Here is an 18,709-nt window from a genome sequence, read left to right as displayed (position 1 = left end):
TTAGAAAACCGATCTACTTCTAGTTGTTGTAAAACATTCAGCCTTGTTTAAATCATGCCCTTCAACCACTCTCTTCCACTATGTGTTTGCGTTGGAACAGACAAATAGCCAAAAACAAGATCGGTGCTTTGGTGGTTAAATATACAGACATCCACTGGGTTGTATATCACTTTAATGACCCACACTCCACTATGCGTTTTCCTAGATCTTACTATTACTGCAACAGGAAGGTAAATCTAGTAATTTACATACCGACATGTTGAATTCTGAGAGAGAAGGCGGGGAATGTAGATGCGCATCCAGTTTGCGAGTTTGGGAGAGCGAGGACAGAACCGGCTCATGAAAAGCAGTCTGGATCAGGATATTTTTACCTGTACCCCGGGGACATTAATTGTCTGAACCTAGAGGAGACAACAAGGCTTATCAACTCTCAATATCCAGGTCACCTGTCTGTCCCAGCCCCAAGACACACTAAGCAGGTGGTAAAGTATACATTCCCCGCCTTCTCTCTCAGAATTCAACATGTTGGTATGTAAATTACTAGATTTACCTTCCTGTTGAAAATACCAAAAGACTGTCCTGAAGAAAGTGGCCATAACAAACACGCCGCCACTGAAACCGGTAGACAGTAATTGCTACAATTTATAGATATCAATTTACCTTTCTATATATGAGCAATTTTTTACCACACTCCACTAGTTGCAGTAATAGTAAGATCTAGGAAAACGCATAGTGGAGTGTGTTTTGTCTTTTGACTTTTATGTTGGTCTAAAACACATTTTCTGAGTTCTTAGAACCTGTGTTTGTGTCTTTCTTTTTATACTTCGGTGCATAGAGTTTACACACAATCCCTGGGTCATTAAAGTCACATACAACCCAGTGGATGTCTGTATATTTAACCACCAAAGCACCGATCTTGTTTCTGGCTATTTGTCTCTTCCAACGCAAACACATAGTGGAAGAGAGTGGTTGAAGGGCATGATTTAAACAAGGCTGAATGTTTTACAACAACTAGAAGTAGATAGTTTTTCTTCTTATCCTGTCCCCTGTTTGTAGGCGATACACCAGCGCTACACAGGGACAGACGAGGGTAAAAGGAAGGGATATTTAGAATTCAATTCTATCCTTTTCTGTCCTCCTTCACAGCCTTCTTACTGCGGGTGGTAAAACTCACAGCAGCACTTTGTCTTCTTGAAAAATAACTCTGCCCTCAACCACAGTAGTTTTATCCGAAAAACAGGTCGTCGACCTGGTTTTGGAAAACAGACTCAATTTGGTTTTTCACTAAAATCATACCACAGCTGGCATTTGCCCCACATTTTTGTGTTACTCTCTTTACCCTCTCCCTTGCAGACCTTGTGAGCTCCTATTTCCTTTTACTGGGAGGCCTGGGGGTGCTTGACACAACTCCAAGAGTTTTAAGGTCATTACCGAACAGGACTCTCCCAGGCACTTCACTCTGCACACTAACAGGTATCTTGACAGTCATATCATTACACTGGATGAGAGCTGGTAACTGGGGAAGTATGAGTACAGGGCCTCCAGCTAACTTGGTGAGGTCTTTGGGTGCCTTAGCAACATCCTCCACCTTTAAAAAGGATTTTTCCACCACAGTTATGCTGGCTCCAGTGTCTCTGATGGCAGGGGTTTCCTGACCATTCACAAGAACACTATCTTTATAATACTCTTTAGTATTATCTGGGATGTAGTTATAGACATCTAAATTCTGTTGTTCCCACAAGCCCAGGGACACTAAAGAAGCACTGGCTGAGACTCTCATGGGTTCTTCAGCCAGTAGGTGAAAGTTTCCACTTGCCATAGGCACTTCTTCCTCTGGGGAGAAGGCTAAGGAGACAGTGTGGACCCCTGAAGGTTTACCCTTACATCTGGGATCCCCTTTCACATGGTCAGTTGACCCACAAACATAACATTTCCCAAATGTTTTGATGAATGGGGGTTTGTTCTGACCTCCATCTGGTTTAGGTCCAGATGGTGCACTAGCCTGATTTGGTTTCCCTTGCGGTTTACCCTTATGTTGTTGTTTGTGGCCCTCTTTTTCATTGGAGGTATTAGGATTCTCTTTGTTGTCTTCTTTGGCTGTTTCCCCTCATCCTTTTTCTGAGAAGCCCCAGAATCCTTGTGAGTAGCCCTGTTGCAACCCACAAGTCAGCAGCCTTGGCTAGCTTCTTTGGATCTATACCCTTAGAAACAGCCAAGTGCTGTCTGAGCTCAGGAGAGCAGACATCAAAAATAGACTCCAACATAACAAGATTTCTCATTCCTTCATAAGTGTTCACTCTCTAATCCTTAATCCATCCATCTCAGTTTTTCAAACACTCACATACCCAGGTAGCCCAAGGGGCACCATCATGCTTTTTGAGGGTCCTAAACCTCTTAAAGTACTGGGAAGGGGTCTTCCCAAATCTAGCAATTAAAGCCAGCTTCACACACTCCTAATCCATCCTATCCACCTCCCCCAACTCCATCACAGCATCAGCTGCAACAGTGGGTAGCCTAGAAAACAGCCAGGGAAGCAATTGATTCCCTGTGAGACCTTGAATACCATGGTTATATTCAAACATTGCCAAACAATCCAAAATATCAAGCTTAACCTCATACATACCCACAATTTCTTTAGGCATACGGGGTCTCTTAGGACTGGAAGACCTAGAAGACTCTGGGAGAGAATCTTTTCATTTCAAGTTGATGATTCAACTCAATTTCTCTGAGCTTAAGTTCGTGGTGTTTTTGTTCAGTTTGAGCATTTAAACGTTTGAATTCCAGTTCAAGCCTCACTTTCTCTAGAGCAATGAATTCAGGACTGAGTGTAGGACCTGTGGGGGTCCCAGTGGATAAGGGTTGAGGTTTCTGAGCAGGGAAGGGGCCAGGGAGGCCTACATTAAGAGACACATCTTCTTCTTCCAACTCATCATTAATATACATATTATCATCCTCAATACTTTCCACAGTCGCTAGAGAGTCAGGTATTTCAGACCCGCTCCCTAGACTTTGGTTCTTTAACAACTTTTCAACTAATTCAATCTTTTTGCCTTTGGCAGAGAGTTTCCTTTCTTTACACGTTTCTTAAATAATCAGCAGTGTAACTCAGGAGGGTCTCCTGACTATGGCTTTCCATATCAGACATGATTAATGTTGCTTTTTAGTGATGTTAGCCTTGTGGTTAGTTGATTCAAGGTAATAGCAGCACTCTAAGTACTTTTATCCCACCCCTGCCACCAGTGTTAGGCAGAATTATATGCAGACCCTTTGGGAACACTACACACAATTAAGACTGCAAGTGACAATACAATTGGAGTGGATCTCCGTGAGCGTCTTCTCTCCAGCTACTCCGTCGCTGCGGCCGCGTCTTACCTGCTGCCAGTTGCTTCATCTGCTACGAGCCTTTACATCGGTGAGCGCGCCTCTTACCTGTCGCCAGCCGCTACATCGCTGAGCACACATCTTACCTGTCATCAGCCGCTACATCGCTGAGCACGCACCTTACCTGTTGCCAGCCTCTACATCGCTAGCACTCCAGCTGCTGCATCGCTGAATGCGCCTCTTACTTGCAACTCATTGTGGCCTGTACCAGACTCTTCTTCTTACCTCCATTTCATTATGGCCTGCGTCGAGTCTTCTTCCGAGCCAACATTCCACCACAGTCGGAGCCGGAGACGCCCTCATGCAACCACAAATCTTCATCGAAGGCCCAGACATCATTCTTCATTGTCGGCCTGCACATACAAGGGAAAAGAACAAACAGGTTAGAACTTATATGCGCTCACACGGCCGCGTATATACATGAGACATTGCAAGAATTACCGCTAGACGGAATACAGTCATTCCGACCGAATTATAATCATACTAAAGACTTACCTCATACTTGGATTGGTTGCAGCCAGTCTGGATCAACCTTCCCACAGGCCAGTGAAGTTAACTCGGCCTGTTCTACACGCCCCTGCTAGGAAAGGCAGGACGGATAGCTCAACATTACAAAATTACAGGTGAGCGTCTATGGGAAAGTGCTTGCCCACCATATTCTGGCACGAAAGGACTGGGGGAAGTCACAGGGTCCCCACACCATTCTCATTGCCTCTCCTCTTCACACAGGGGCAACATCCATCTCTTGAGCCGCAGGTCCATCCACTCTCGGAGGGGGAAGGTGATTCTGAGGAACCAGACCAAGGGAGGGCTCCAACCATGCCCCAACGCCTCTGCGGAAACCAGGTGAGCGTTACATTAACTCCTTTTTTCTGTTCATCTAAAGGTTGGCCTATGAAGAGGTCAAGTAGAAGTTCACTCTCCTCTTCCTCTTGAGCTGAAGCTAGAAGCAAAGCTCCGACTTCTGGTCTTGAGACATAAGCCTTTAAACGGTTGGTGTAAAAGACTCTGGGAGCCTCCTTAAGTCTGCCTAAGTCCACCAGATAGTTCACCTCTCCAGGTTTGCCTACAACCTTGAAGGGTCCTATCCACTCATCCTGCAAGGCCCTCTGCCTTGTTGGCACCATAACTAGTACAAGCTGGTCTTGAGTAAACTCAACCATGTTGGCCTTCTGGTCATGCCAATGTTTGACCAGAGCCTGACATGCTTTCAAGTTATCACTTGCTTCTGCCATCATGTGTGACATTCTCCTCTGGAGACCTATCACACAGTCAGTCACTCTGACTGGCTTGGGGGAAGGAGCACTCTCCAACCCCTCCTTGATCAGGGCCAATGGACCTCTGACTGGATGGCCATAGAGAAGTTCAAAGGGAATGTAACCAACTCCCTCCTGAGGGACTTCTCTATATGCAAAGAGAAGGCATGGCAGTAGAAGGTCCCACTTTTTCTTAAGGGGTTCCTCTAAAGCACCTATCATGCGCTTCATAGTACGATTAAACCTCTCCACTAGTCCATTTGTCTGTGGATGGTAGGCTGTAGAGAACTTGTAAGTGACACCACAGTTTTTCCACATGGCTTGCATGTAGTGGGACATAAAATTAGATCCCCTGTCGGATATCACTTCCTTAGGAAACCCTACTCTGGTAAAAATACCAAGTAGAGCCTTAACCACAGCCTGAGCCGTAACAGTTCTCATAGGTATGGCTTCTGGGTATCTTGTAGCATGGTCTACTACAACCAGGATAAACCTGTTGTCAATGCCCACCCTCTCAAAAGGAACTCCCACCACTTGAAGAGGCACCAGGGGTGCCACACTCTTGGCTCCACTCTTGCCAGAGGTTTGGCAAGTGTGAGAGCTCCTATAGAATTTGTCCACTTCTGAACCCATTTTAGGCCAGTAGAAGTAGAGAGAGAGCCTTTCCTTGGGCTTCTTGAAACTTAAGTGACCAGCCAAAGGTATCTTGTGGGCTAACTGTAGGAACTGGAGTCTGTTGGCAAGGGGCACTACACGTCTTTTGCAGTCCCCAGGGCTAGTTGGTTCACTGTAGAAGAGGCCATCTTCCCAGCTTAACCTGTGCTTCCCAACTTCTTGCCCATCAGGTTGATTAGCAGCCTGCTATCGAAGACTTTCAAGAGTAGGACACTCTCTCTGTCCTTTGCTAAAGACTGCTCTGTTGGGTCCACCTCCTGCCAGTAAACACTGCAACTCAGGATGTTCCACAGGGTCAAGATCTCCAATAAGACAGTGTCTTCTTCCAGATCTGACTCTTCAGGTGCTGGGTCAACCACACAAGGTTGCACCTCACACTCTGCCTCAGCAGGTGGAGTAGTCACAGGAGTGACTTTGGACAATCTTGGGGATGTCATTGTAGGTAGCACAGGGGTGCTGTCTGACTTTTTCCTGGAGGTCTTGGGTTTCCCCTTTACCTCTGATTTTCTAGAAACGGCAGTGAGCAACTCCTGTGGAGTGGGAGTGATAGTTTCCTCTATCATCTCCTCTGGAGAGCCTCTCAAGGTTCTCTCCCTCGCAGACCTTGTGAGCTCCTGTTTCCTTTTACTGGGAGGCCCGGGGGTGCTTGACACAACTCAAAGAGTTTTAAGGTCATTACCCAACAGGACTCTCCGAGGCACTTCACTCTGCACACTAACAGGTATCTTGACAGTCATATCATTACACTGGATGAGAGCTGGTAACTGGGGAAGCATTTGCAAAGGGCCTCCAGCTAACTTGGTGAGGTGTTTGAGTGCCTTAGGAACATCCTCCACCTTGAAAAAGGATTTGTCCACAACAGTCATGCTGGCTCCAGTGTCTATGATGGCAGGGGTTTCCTGACCATTCGCAAGAACACTATCTTTATAATACTCTTTAGTATTATCTGGGATGGAGTTATAGACATCTAAATTCTGTTGTAAGCACAGGGACACTAAAGAAACACTGGCTGAGACTCTCATGGGTTCTTCAGCCAGTAGGTGAAAGTTTCCACTTGCCATAGGTACTTCTTCCTCTGGGGAGAAGGCTAAGGAGCCAGTGTGGACCCCTGAAGGTTTACCCTTACATCTGGGATCCCCTTTCACATGGTCAGTTGACCCACAAACATAACGTTTCCCAAATGTTTTGATGAATGGGGGTTTGTTCTGACCTCCATCTGGTTTGGGTCCAGATGGTGCACTAGCCTGATTTAGTTTCCCTTGTGGTTTACCCTTATATTGTTGTTTGTGGCCCTCTTTTTGATTGGAGGTATTAGGATTCTCTTTGTTGTCTTCTTTGGCTGTTTCCCCTCATCCTTTTTCTGAGTAGCTCCAGAATCCTTGTGCGTAGCCCTGTTAGCAACCCACAAGTCAGCAGCCTTGGCTAGCTTCTTTGGATCTATCCCCTTAGAATCAGCCAAGTGCTGTCTGAGCTCAGGAGAGCAGACATCAGAAATAGACTCCAACATAACAAGATTTCTCATTCCTTCACAAGTGTTCACTCTGTAACCCTTAATCCAAACATCTATGTTTTTCAAACACTCACATACCCAGGTAGCCCAAGGGGCACCATCATGCTTTCTGGGGGTCCTAAACCTCTTAAGGTACTGGGAAGGGGTCTTCCCAAATCTAGCAATTGAAGCTAGCTTCACTTATTCATAACCCACCCTATCCACCTCCCCCAACTCCATCACAACATCAGATGCAACAGTGGGTAGCCTAGAGAAGAGCCAGGGAAGCAATTGATTCCCTGTGAGACCTTGAATACCATGGTTATTTTCAAACATTGCCAACCAATATAAAATATCAAGCTTAACCTCATACATACTCACAATTTATTTAGGCATACAGGGTCTCTTAGGACTGGAAGACCTAGAAGACTCTGGGAGAGAAGCATTTTCAAGAGAAAATCTTTTCATTTCAAGTTCATGATTCAACTCAATTTCTCTGAGCTTAAGGTCTTGGTGTTTTTGTTCAGTTTGAGCATTTAAACGTTTGAATTCCAGTTCAAGCCTCATTTTCTCTAGAGCAATGAATTCAGGACTGTGTGTAGGACCTGTGGGGGTCCCAGTGGATAAGGGTTGAGGTTGCTGAACAGGCAAGGGGCCAGGGAGGCCTACATTAAGAGACACATCTTCCTCTTCCAACTCATCATTAATAGACATAGTATCATCCTCAATACTTTCCACAGTTGCTAGAGAGTCAGGTATTTCAGACCCACTCCCTAGACTTTGGCTCTTTAACAACTTTTCAACTAATTCAATCTTTTTGCCTTTGCCAGAGAGTTTCATTTCTTTACACATGTTTCTTAAATAATCAGCAGTGTAACCCAGGAGGGTCCCCTGACTGTGGCTTGCCATATCAGACATGATTAATGTTGCTTTTTAGTGATGTTAGCCTTGTGGTTAGTTGATCCAAGGTAATAGCAGCACTCATACTTTTATCCCACAGCTGCCACCAGTGTTAGGCAGAATTAGATGCAGTACCCTTTGGGAACACTACACACAATTAAGACTACAAGTGACAGTACAATTTCACCTTTGGTGCAAGCCTGTACTACACAGTTATAGTGTTAGCAGTAGCGGAGCAGCCAGACTTATCTCAAGAGAAAGTGAGAAGTACAAATAGTTACACAAAGGACAGCAATTACTATGATTCAGGCAAACACTGACTCAAGGTTTCTAAGTAAAAGAATATATGTTTATTTACTCAAAAGTTGTATAACATTTCACTATTCTAAGCAAATTAAAATCACAATCATAAATACACCACACCACTTCCCTTAAATTCCAGACAAGTTAAGCTCACAAAATGAAGTGGGAGCAAAAAGGCACTCTAGCAATTTAAAAGGGAGGGAAAGACAAAGTTATTAGAAATTAGGCAAAACCAACAGGTAAGTACTCAGGGCAATTGAACAAGAGAGACTACAGTAAGGATATCAGCTAGAAAAGGCTTAGGGCCAAAGTCAATGGGTCAAAAGTCTTTTGCTCAAGATCACACAGTTCAGGGTCGTTCGCGGTACAGTTTGTGGCACAGATTCCGGACAATGTTGGTTGGTAGAAAAGTTAGTTCAAAGAGAAGAGAAGGACAAGCCCTTGGTCTGGAGAAAGATTTCAAACACTTTCACTGTGGTTGAACGAAACGGACAACCAGGTTTGCACAGTACCTTAAAACGGAGAGGGAGCTGTAGCTGAGGCGGACGTTCCTGGTGGTTCCTGCAGGCTGACGGTTCCTGAAGCGACTATCAGACTGACTCAAAGTAGGAAGACTGGAGGGTCCTGCGCCACCCAGGGAAGAAACCAGCAGCAGAGCAAAACAACAAATAAAAGGTGCGCTCCTTAAAACCCAAGCAGGGTCCGACCTTCGTGGCTATCCGGCCCACTGTAGCTCTGTACAGCAAATTCAACCAGAGGAGGGGTCCTGGCTTGTAGTTTGGGTGAACTGGTTGGTCCCACCAGCTCAAGGGAAGACATTTCCTGGAGGAGCTTCTCTGTCGTCGGATTCTGGCAATTCGGAGCAGCAGCAGGGCTTTACCGGGCGGTTCAGTCGTGGTAGGGGTCTTCTTCCAGTTCCTCGTTGGTTCTTTCATTCCAGTGGCGACTCTGCTCTTCCAGTCCCAGAGAGCTGCTTTGTATGAAGTTTTCCCCCATTCATACAGCCTGGCTGTCAATCACACAGCAGGGTGGCTGGCCTGGCAAGGCCAGTCCCCTTAGCCAATCAGACAAGAGTGCGACTTGGGTTACCAAGGGAACCCATGGCAGGGGTCCAAAGATCCCTCTCTCACATCCTTCTGTGCAGAAGCCTGCGAAAAGACAGCGAACAAAGGAGTCTTCCCCGGTTTGGGGCGCAGAGAAAACACGAGGAAGACTTTAACAAAAAGAAATGGCGAATAAACCCAGCCGGAACCAAAATAAAATCTATTTGGTCACGCAGGTTTTATGTTCGAGGCTAATATAATAGCCTAAAACATTACCACGTTTATATAAGATAATCGCAGTATAAAATTTAGGGTAGATACACCTGCCACCAGCCAAGTCTTAATGTTAAGGGAGCGAAACAAGAGTCCAAGAGGCACAGACAAAAAGGGATAAGAGTTAACCCTTTCCAATACTCCCTCTAAGATGGGGTGTACTGGGTCTGTGGTTTAAAGTGACCATATAAAGTAAATGGCAACTTTACCTGTTTCTGGGGGACAGTAGTCAGCCCCAGAAAAATGGAGTCAATGGGAAGTCTCAAAGACAACCCTGTGTTACTGCACTGAGGGTGCTGTGTAACACACACAAAAAGTGGTACACATGGAGTAGGTGAAGCTCCAGTGCCCAAGTTCACAAAGAAAGTAGAAATACACATAGCAAAACACATGTAAGAGTGGGAAAAAAGGCTCACACTCTTACCAGGTGAAAGAAATAAACCCTAGAAATCCAGGAAAGCTGGTGAGGGACTCAGTAGGTAAGGGAAATCAACCATTTATAAGAATTCTCCCTAACAAACACAACTCCCAGCATTCACATTTTTAGTATCTCTTTCAGTGTTTAGTGTTACTTATCTGGATTTTCAGAGTGTAAGAACCATAACGCGCAGCATTCACCTTTTTGGATTAGCTTTCCATTGTTGATGCCATTGCCACTGCACTAACTTTGAACCACAACTCCAAGCTATCACCTCTCTAATTCTGGAAATTTCCTGTGTTCCCTTCCTTGGGTCCCTTGTCATTTTACATCTCGTCACGTCCCTTTTGATACCACTGGGTGTAACGGACTTGGCTCACAAGCTACCACAGATAGCTCTAGCAGGTCGGCGTTGGTCCGCCTCCCTTAATGTATCAGAGGCATTACAGAACGGCTTCTGTGCCTCATTTCCAGGAGTTGGCCGTAGACCTAAACGCTGTGAGCCATCCTCTCTGGCAGATTCTCCATACTCTTTCTCTCATGATCTTTGTCTGTGAATGCAGAACCTGGCGGGTCTCCATTGGAGTGCTTTCTTCCAGCATCTGGGTTGTATATCGAAGGCTGGCTTCTGTGATTCTGCTCTTCTCAGAAAGGAACCGCTTTTCTCTTCTGACCAACTGCTATTTCTCATTCTTTTGGCTTTGCTAGTGGGGTCACATCATGGGTATGGGCATGGAAAAAACACTCATCTCCCTCCCCCCTGCCTCCCCCACCCCCGTTGAACGTGGAGGAAATGGTAACACATCTTCACACTACTCTTATGCACAATCTAAAAATGTAGGTCCTATGGGCTTTGTCGATGCTTGTTTTATTTTTTCCTTCCTGACTGCCTCCATGAACTCTAAGGTCCACACCTTTTTATTACTATCCAAACAAGGAAGGAAAAAACAGGCAAGTCGTACGTCAATGAAAAATGTGATTGAAATGTAAAAAAAACATCTCCGTGCACATTCTGTTCCCTCCACAAAATGGTGTCTAATCTTTCTGCCAAGCAATAAAGTTCCATAATCAAAATCAAATCCCTCTGGTCACAGTCCGTGCTAAGCACAGACATTACTCTTGGATTGCAGCAATAGCAGCCGGTTAATGGACGAGCTATAAACGGAGGTAAATGGAGTCACATTAGGGATTTTTGACGTTAGAGGTTTGGGCTTTATAAATGAGGCTGTAATTGACATACTTTTGAAGTGAGCTTTTTCGGTTTCTCTGGTTGTGCTTACATTTCTGGTATCTTTTTCCAGCTAATTTCAAATGTCTAATTAGCAAAACCACTCTGCGGTGAGAAGTGCAGTCATTTTGACCACTTTGTCAGCCATTTTGCATCACTGTAAGACTGCACTTCGTGCACCATTAATTATTAATCATCAAATCACAGCACACCATTGCCAGCAGTCCTGCTATTTTCCAGATCTAGCTCAAAATATAACTTTGTTTTTTTCCTTTATTGTGAATGGGCTTTACAATAAAACCTTACATAAATCAATTCAAACATATACATTGTTTCTTTTTATAAGGTTAAGATACATAAATCAATTATAGATTAATAAACTACGAAAACGTATAAAAACGTCTATAGATTAATAAATTATGAAAACGTCTTTCAATACATTGCATTGAACACATTAGATCACAAATACAGTTCAAGATCCAATACGAATTTTGTAAATAATAATAAAACGTTGTTTTTGTCAAAAAAAGGCATGTTTTGAGAAATAGCTACAATTGGGTGAACTTTCAGAATGAAGCCCATTGACCCAATAAGGAAAAAATCGTGTCCATAAGATACAAGGAGGAACGCAGGTGCAAGAAATTAGCATAGGCTTTGCACATGCTTTGATTAATCACTAAAATATTAATGGCAAACAGTGACCATATGTAGTTTAAGAAGAGAGCACTGGAGGGTTCCACGCATTTTGAAGTGCAAAGATTTCTGCAACGTGGTCACGAAGAAAAAGTGCTGGAGAACGACACCCGCGGCTATGCAAGAAAAGATTTCTCCATATGCAAAATAGAACCCGCCTGAATAAGAGACTCATATGGCACACCCAAGTTATAATAAGCAAATTGATTCACCTAGGCAGATTGGGTATATGTTGTGGGGAAAACAGAGGGTGCAGGAGAGGGGGATGAAATGATATCTTTGTGAGGATTGGTGAAAGCGTGAGGGAAGATGTGTGAATTAATGATTGTGAGGATATATGAATGGGATATGGTGCTGGAGGGTTTTGTAGGTTAACTCCCCAGCGATCAGACCAAGAAAATACAACCCATTAGGGAAAAAGGCTAGCTGCACCCTTTTTTCGAGAAAGACAAGAGCTTTTATTTTGAATACAAAAGAAAAAGGGGACAGGGAATTATGAATCCACTGCCATAGAGCTCTCTCGTCCTTCGTACAAAACTTAGGTTATAAACACAGAAATCATCACATATGACGCACTCCATATACAGTATGAATCCACCACCTATATACATGCTAATAATTACATATAGCCCATTCTCCGATTGGTTCCGCTGTCTTCTCGCCCATCTTCACCAGTCCTTGTCCATCTTGAAACACTGCAAAATAACTGGTTACACTTAACTGGCACCACCCTACCTTTAATCCTAACCACGTGATGTACACCTGGTTATCAAAATTAACTCAGCAGTGGACTACAAGGTCAGTCTGGTCCTTGAAAACAAAGCAGCCCTTTTCTCCTCCAAGACACGTTGGTGCCCCCTTCGTAACTTCCCCACTATATGGGCATCACCTTTGGCTCTCCCTAGCCCAAATCATAGATCATGTTGTTCTCCACGTTCCCCTTTATCAGTTCTTCTCCCCAAGAGTAAATCTGATGTCCCACTAAACAATCCAGTTCACAAAGGATTGAGGACCCATTTCCCTGCACATCTGGTAGTTCAAAGAAAAAGACCATCATCAGGGGGGGGGGGAGCGCTAGAGTCTTAAATCTTTGTTCGTGTTTTAGCAAGGTAGAGGAGCAGCTAATTGCCTCTGCAGGAAGTCCTACCCCCATACCGGCCATATGTTCCAAGCCTAAGATTGTGTCATGCTTAAAACCAACAGTTCTGCCAATACCGCAGCGTACATTCAAAAGAAGGTACCCTTTGAGAAAACCCTATCAAATGTATCCCCGAAGAGATGACAATCTGAGGGAGGAACTCACCGAAGGAATATGAAAATGAGAGAAAGAGGAGCTTGTGGAGTCACGAAAGACGAATGTGAGCACTGCAGAAAATGCAAGCAGTTCAATAAATATACACATGCTGTAACACAAGCAGATCAAGTAATCTTAGAAGTTGGCTATAAGTAGTATATAGACTGAAGGCGAAGCCACCATTATATAGAAGCTGGACTTCGGTGTGACAAATTTTAGTAAGCTCAGACCCATGAAGAGAGGAGCTGAAAGCTGTGTCGCAGCATGAATTAGCTGAGATTGTAGAAGAGTCTGGAAGGGCTGTCTGGCCTGGTGTCAAAGCTGAAGCAGCCAAGACTGGTTATCTATTCTTGAAGACAGTGAACATGAGATGCAGAATCATCCCTTGTTAAGGTGCAAAGAAAGAACACCATGCATGCCAAGTTTTATTCATTTAAGACAATTAAATACTGCAAAATGGACTAAATCGTGGTCTCCTGTCACGTGAGCCAAGGATGGAAATAGAGTTCAGCGTGGAGTTCTAGAATAAAGATAGTGTGTGCTCACACCCCCTTGTATTCCCAGAGTGAAGAATACACTGCAAGGCCAAGTTCAAAGCAAATCTGCATGGCAAAAGGCATGGGGGATGAGAGATGATGGACTAATTGGGTGGTGGAGGTAAAGCCAAGTCCACCTCCTGGTACCTGGGGTTGAGCTTACGTGCTGCTAAGTGAGCCGAATGTTCCAGAAGGGCACGAGCATGCCATACAATTGTAGAGGGCCATATAACGAAGGGCCTTATAGTTTGAGAGCCAATGATAATCTGTGTACTTAATAGTGATGAAAATGACTTGCACTAGAGGTGGGCATAAGTTGTCCACCTGACGTTAGAGATTGTTACAAAGTTGCCGGTCGTGCAGTTATGAATACCTCCGTCCCCAAGTACCAACCAGGCAATTATATGAATACTGCCTGTGCAATCTTTGGAGCCACAGGTGTGGCAGTTCGTCGAGGCTGTAGTCAGGAACTGCCGGAAGGACCCTTTGAGCGCTGTAAGGCAAGGAGGGATGCAATTCACAGGGTATCTAGAGATAGAAACTAAACCTTCTTACCTATGTGCACTGTATATGTACTGTGGGTCCACCCGGAAAGGAAGGAGAGTGTTTGGACCTGAACTCAGGTTAGGATAGGTTTCCACAACCTCTGGTTGATGACGGTAAGCACTGGAATTTGAAGTGCTTGACCAGGCGAACGCCTAGTGAAAGGCCAAAGGCCCAAGTTCCAAAGAATCGTGGTTCGTGGAGAAAATCCGTTAATCAGGCCGTGGTTGAGTAAACCAAGAGTTCCAGAGCTAATCAAGGCAAGTTCAGGGTTAAGAAAACACTCCGTTAGGCATACCGTTGTCGAGTAACCAAAAGTTCCAATAATGTTCAAAGCAAGTTCAGGGCGTAGAGAAAGCAATCCGTTAAGCAAAACCGTTGTCGAGTAACCAAAGTTCCAATAGTGTTCAAAGCAAGTTCAGGGCGTAGAAAAAGCAATCCGTTTAGCAAAACCGTTGTCGAGTAACCAAAAGTTTCCTGGTAGATTCAAAGCGTAGCAATGTCCAAGAGAAAGACCAGCTGTGAAGCACCGTGTCGGTGTTTCTGAATGCATTTAAACCATTGGGGAAAGTCACGTGATGTTCAACAAGGAACGTTGAGGCGTGGGGGGTCGCCACGTGATACCGATTACGTTTGGTCTCCTCACGTGATGATTAGGTCCACATGGGCAAAGGTGATTGCGGCCAAATGAGAACCTCCAATTACATTGCCAACGGAGAGAAGGGCGATAGACACCAAGTCTGCCATGGACCCCCCTGACATTACGAGTGCACTGGTGTCGCCTTGTCTGCGTGCCCAGAGGTAAGCCTCGGGGGCTATGTAATGTGGGTGTGTGGAAACGTGAGTCTGTGGGAAACATAGGAGTTCGTAAGGTAGAGGACGTGGACGTGGAAGATGTAACAGAGATCCAATCACAACCCAGCCCCTTATAGAAAGTATACTTGAATGTTCCCCTTGATCCTATCATGACCCCTCATAGATTTTTCTTATTTGCCACGTAGGAAGACGTCACCTATGACAAGCTTTTAAATATAAAGTCTATATTTTTTATGAAATGCATTGAGTCGAGTTGAGTGAGAAGAAGAGAGCTTGTACGAACGTCCGTTGATGTCCATTGTATACTCCCTGTTTTAGATAATTGTTAATAAAACAGTAACGTTTACCATCTTCCTGAGTTGGTTCGATTATTTGGAGTAAGAGTTACTGTGACTCCCATCCACTGCATACAAGCTACTCAAAGGGCCCTATGTTCAGCAACCCAAGACCTCTGCCTCGCTTCCCAAGAGTATGACCTTTGTGCTAGGCTGTAGCCCCTCGCCTGTTCAGCTTCACACATTCCTGCCTAATTGTTCAAAGACCTAGTTGATGTGGGTGTTCGTGCGTGTTTCTTGCCACATCTGGGAATCTAAATGAAATGGAAACACAAAGGATAAGGCCTCATTGTGCTTTGTCTTTGACACAGCCTGAGAAGATTCAGGGGCAAGTGTCTGTTGAGGGGGTACTGTCATTCTAGATGATTCAAGGTCAGTGGTAGCTGGTAAACGTTTTCAGTGGAGGAGCATTTATGTTTCTCACAAATGAGTGCGAGTGACCGAGCACAGCAAGGAGCCCTTAAGTAATTTAGGTTTGTTTATGGGGTTCCCGCAAGAATTTCATTTTAATAATGGGTTGAAATGGTGATATGATATGATATGAAACAGCAATTTGGGTTCCTCACACACAAAAAAATGCAGTTTCAAACAAGAGGTAGGGGTCATTGCCTCTTTGTTCCCCACACTTTTGCGACACCCTAGCATTTCAACCTGAAATTTGGGCACAGGACCAAAGAAAGTTGGCACAACAAAACCCCAACCACTTCTACACATGATATGATGTGGCATTTATAACGGGCCTGTACACAAGTGTTACTAGCCGCGACAAGACAAGGAGGGGGGAACAAAGGGAGGACAAAATAACGATCTTACTAGGCCTTGTGTCATTCAGATCATGCAAGTGCGAGGAAGAGGGAAGGGGAGAAGTGCCAGGGGAGGGGACGGGAGGACTGCAGTTAGCTCAATAGTGAAACCAGTGGGTGGCTCATAAGTGCAGAGAGAAGGGACCGTAGGGTTGCAAATACAGACCCTTAAGTTCTGTGGAGCCCGGAGGCAGTGTGAGGGCAACTGGACATGCAGAAGCCTGGGTCTGAATTCAGAGGGTGACCAGTGCGCAAAGCAGTCAGGTACATCAGCAGGGGAGAGGAAGAGAGAAATCAGAAGCGAAAAGCAAGGTCTTGGGTTGCTTCCGGAACCGGAGGTGGTTCTGCTCAAGTTTGAGAGAGGCAGAGGGAGGCCCCAGCTTGGAAAAGCGTCTGACCCTCAGAGAGTTGGAGGTGGAGAGCTTGAGAAGGAAGATGTCTTGGAAGAGAAAGTTGGAGGTAGAGTGGTCCCAGGTCCCAGAAAGCCTTGTGGAAGATGCAGAGGGTCTTGAAGATGTTCCTTGCAGCCATGGGGAGCCAGTGAAGAGATTTCAGAGCTGGAGAGATATGATATCTGGGCTGGAGGCCAAGGACAAGTCTTGCAGTCCTGTTCTGAATATGCTGTAAAGGTCGAAAAGTAGAGGCAGGAATATTTAGAAAGAGGCTGTTGCATAGTCCTGCCTAGAGAGGATCAGAGCTCTGGAGACAGTGAGCTTCTGGGGGAAAGAGAGAACAGGAAGAATACCTCTGAGGAGGTGCAGCTGATAGTTTGATTTCTTAGAGACGTCAGAGATATGAGGAGAGAAGGAGAAGGTGGAGTTGAAGATGGCACCAAGGTTCTTAACCTCACAGGAAGGAGCAGGAAGAGTGGGCGGCCATAGAGAGACAGCGAGAGAGAGAGAAAGAGAGAGGAAAGGAGGGAGCGGATGTCCCAATGAGGAGGACCTCAGTCTTACTGCCATTAAGGCAGAGATCACTGGCGGCCAGACAGTCTGGTCTGAGAGAAGAAGCAGAGGTGGCTGAGGGGAGCCTGAAAGAGAGCCGAGAGTCATCAGCATTTTACAGCACAAACCATACAAGTTACAATCGGTTCCGCAGGATAACACATGATGCATGTACCCACAATATATGCCTTCATTGCTCCTGTACAACTTTCAGGGTGCTGCAGCTGCACCCACAAAACATGTTAGTATTGGAAAATGTCCAGAGAATGGTTTTAAAGTTTTCTAACAGTACAGAAGGGAAGCGCAAGTGCTTCCCATCAATACAAAAATAAATGTATTTCATGGGAACACTGGAAAGGGTTAGGAAAGTGGGCATCACTGTAATACATAAACGGGTTTGGCTTGGCCCTTTTGAGCATTGAAAAAATGTAAACTAGTGGTATGAATCACTACTATATACTATTCATTACCACAATCAATATGAGTGTGGGAATGGGTGGACCAAATACAAAAAGTAACAACAAGTGGTATTTCTGGAATAGCGCAGACGGCATTCGAGAAATATCACCACCATTGACATTAGACCGGTAGTAATTGGGCAGATTTTTAAAAAAATCTCTGGCAGGGTTAGTTTTTACTGCCAGCGATATGTCACCCAAAATAGCCATCCAGACTGTAAGGAGGCACTAATGGGACTTGCATGATGTATGTCTTTTTTCTGAAGCCAAAGTGAATATGCAGCATATATAAGCATATATATTATAGAAAAGAAAATGTAGCTATATTGTATTCCTAAAGAAATTACATTGGAAGGATGTATGCAGAACTCCCAAAGTGTCCCTCACGAGGTGATGTTACTCCATCCATTTACTCCCCCATTTGCATCTTGGGACAATTATATGTAAAGCACTACTATAAGTCCCAGAATGCAAAGCAAAAAGCTGAACTGAATGAGCCAATCCATATGACATGGAACAATTTGAGAACTCTGCAAATGTTCTGAAAGTAAGCATTTGAGGCTAGGTCTGTTCGCATGATTACAACACCTCATTCCCATTTTGTGAAAAAGAGTACATTACAGCTTCATCCGAATATTTATTTTTAAATAAATTCGCCGCCACACAGCCCACTGTAAACATTCCCACTCAGGAACACTGCATCACTCTTTTCCCGTCCCCATCCTACACTCCACTGCATGCCTTTACCCTTCTCTCACAGCAAGAGTAATTAGGGATATTGGGTCTATTAATGTGAGCAAGATACATATACAGTCCAAAAATAGCAAAAAACCTGGGCAAATCGCAGGTGTCTGGGTAAGAAGACCAAATATGATGAAAGTAGCCCAATCTGGCAACCCTGATTACTTAATATAAATGTCCATGTGTTTCAGGTGTAGTGCTGCATGGAGGAGGAAAGACCCTCGAGAGCGTTATAAATGTATTGACCACAGTACCCATCGAGTCAGGGTGTTTTGTATGGGTCACAGTGATAATATTTTGGCCCAAAACTAAAAAGAGTACAGGAATCAATGCTATGAGGGTGTATAATTGAAGTAGCAACAGTCCATGCAAGCGGTGGTGACAAAGTAGCAATTTCAATGTGTTAACAGCCCAAAAGGGGAAGGAGAAATTCAGGGAGATGTTCAAGGAAAATAAATATACCACCAGGGTGTTTAAGAGGCTCCAGAAGTGGAAATCCTAGTTTTAACATTCTGCAATCTACTAAAGGCGCACGCATGCAGGCCCCTCATTTCTGATGTTATTTGTTATATTTGTTGGT

Source organism: Ambystoma mexicanum, chromosome 6q, assembly GCF_040938575.1.
Source record: "Ambystoma mexicanum isolate Mex_15411 chromosome 6q, UKY_AmexF1_1, whole genome shotgun sequence".
NCBI lineage: Eukaryota > Metazoa > Chordata > Amphibia > Caudata > Ambystomatidae > Ambystoma > Ambystoma mexicanum.
Note: the sequence above shows the minus strand (reverse complement) of the source record.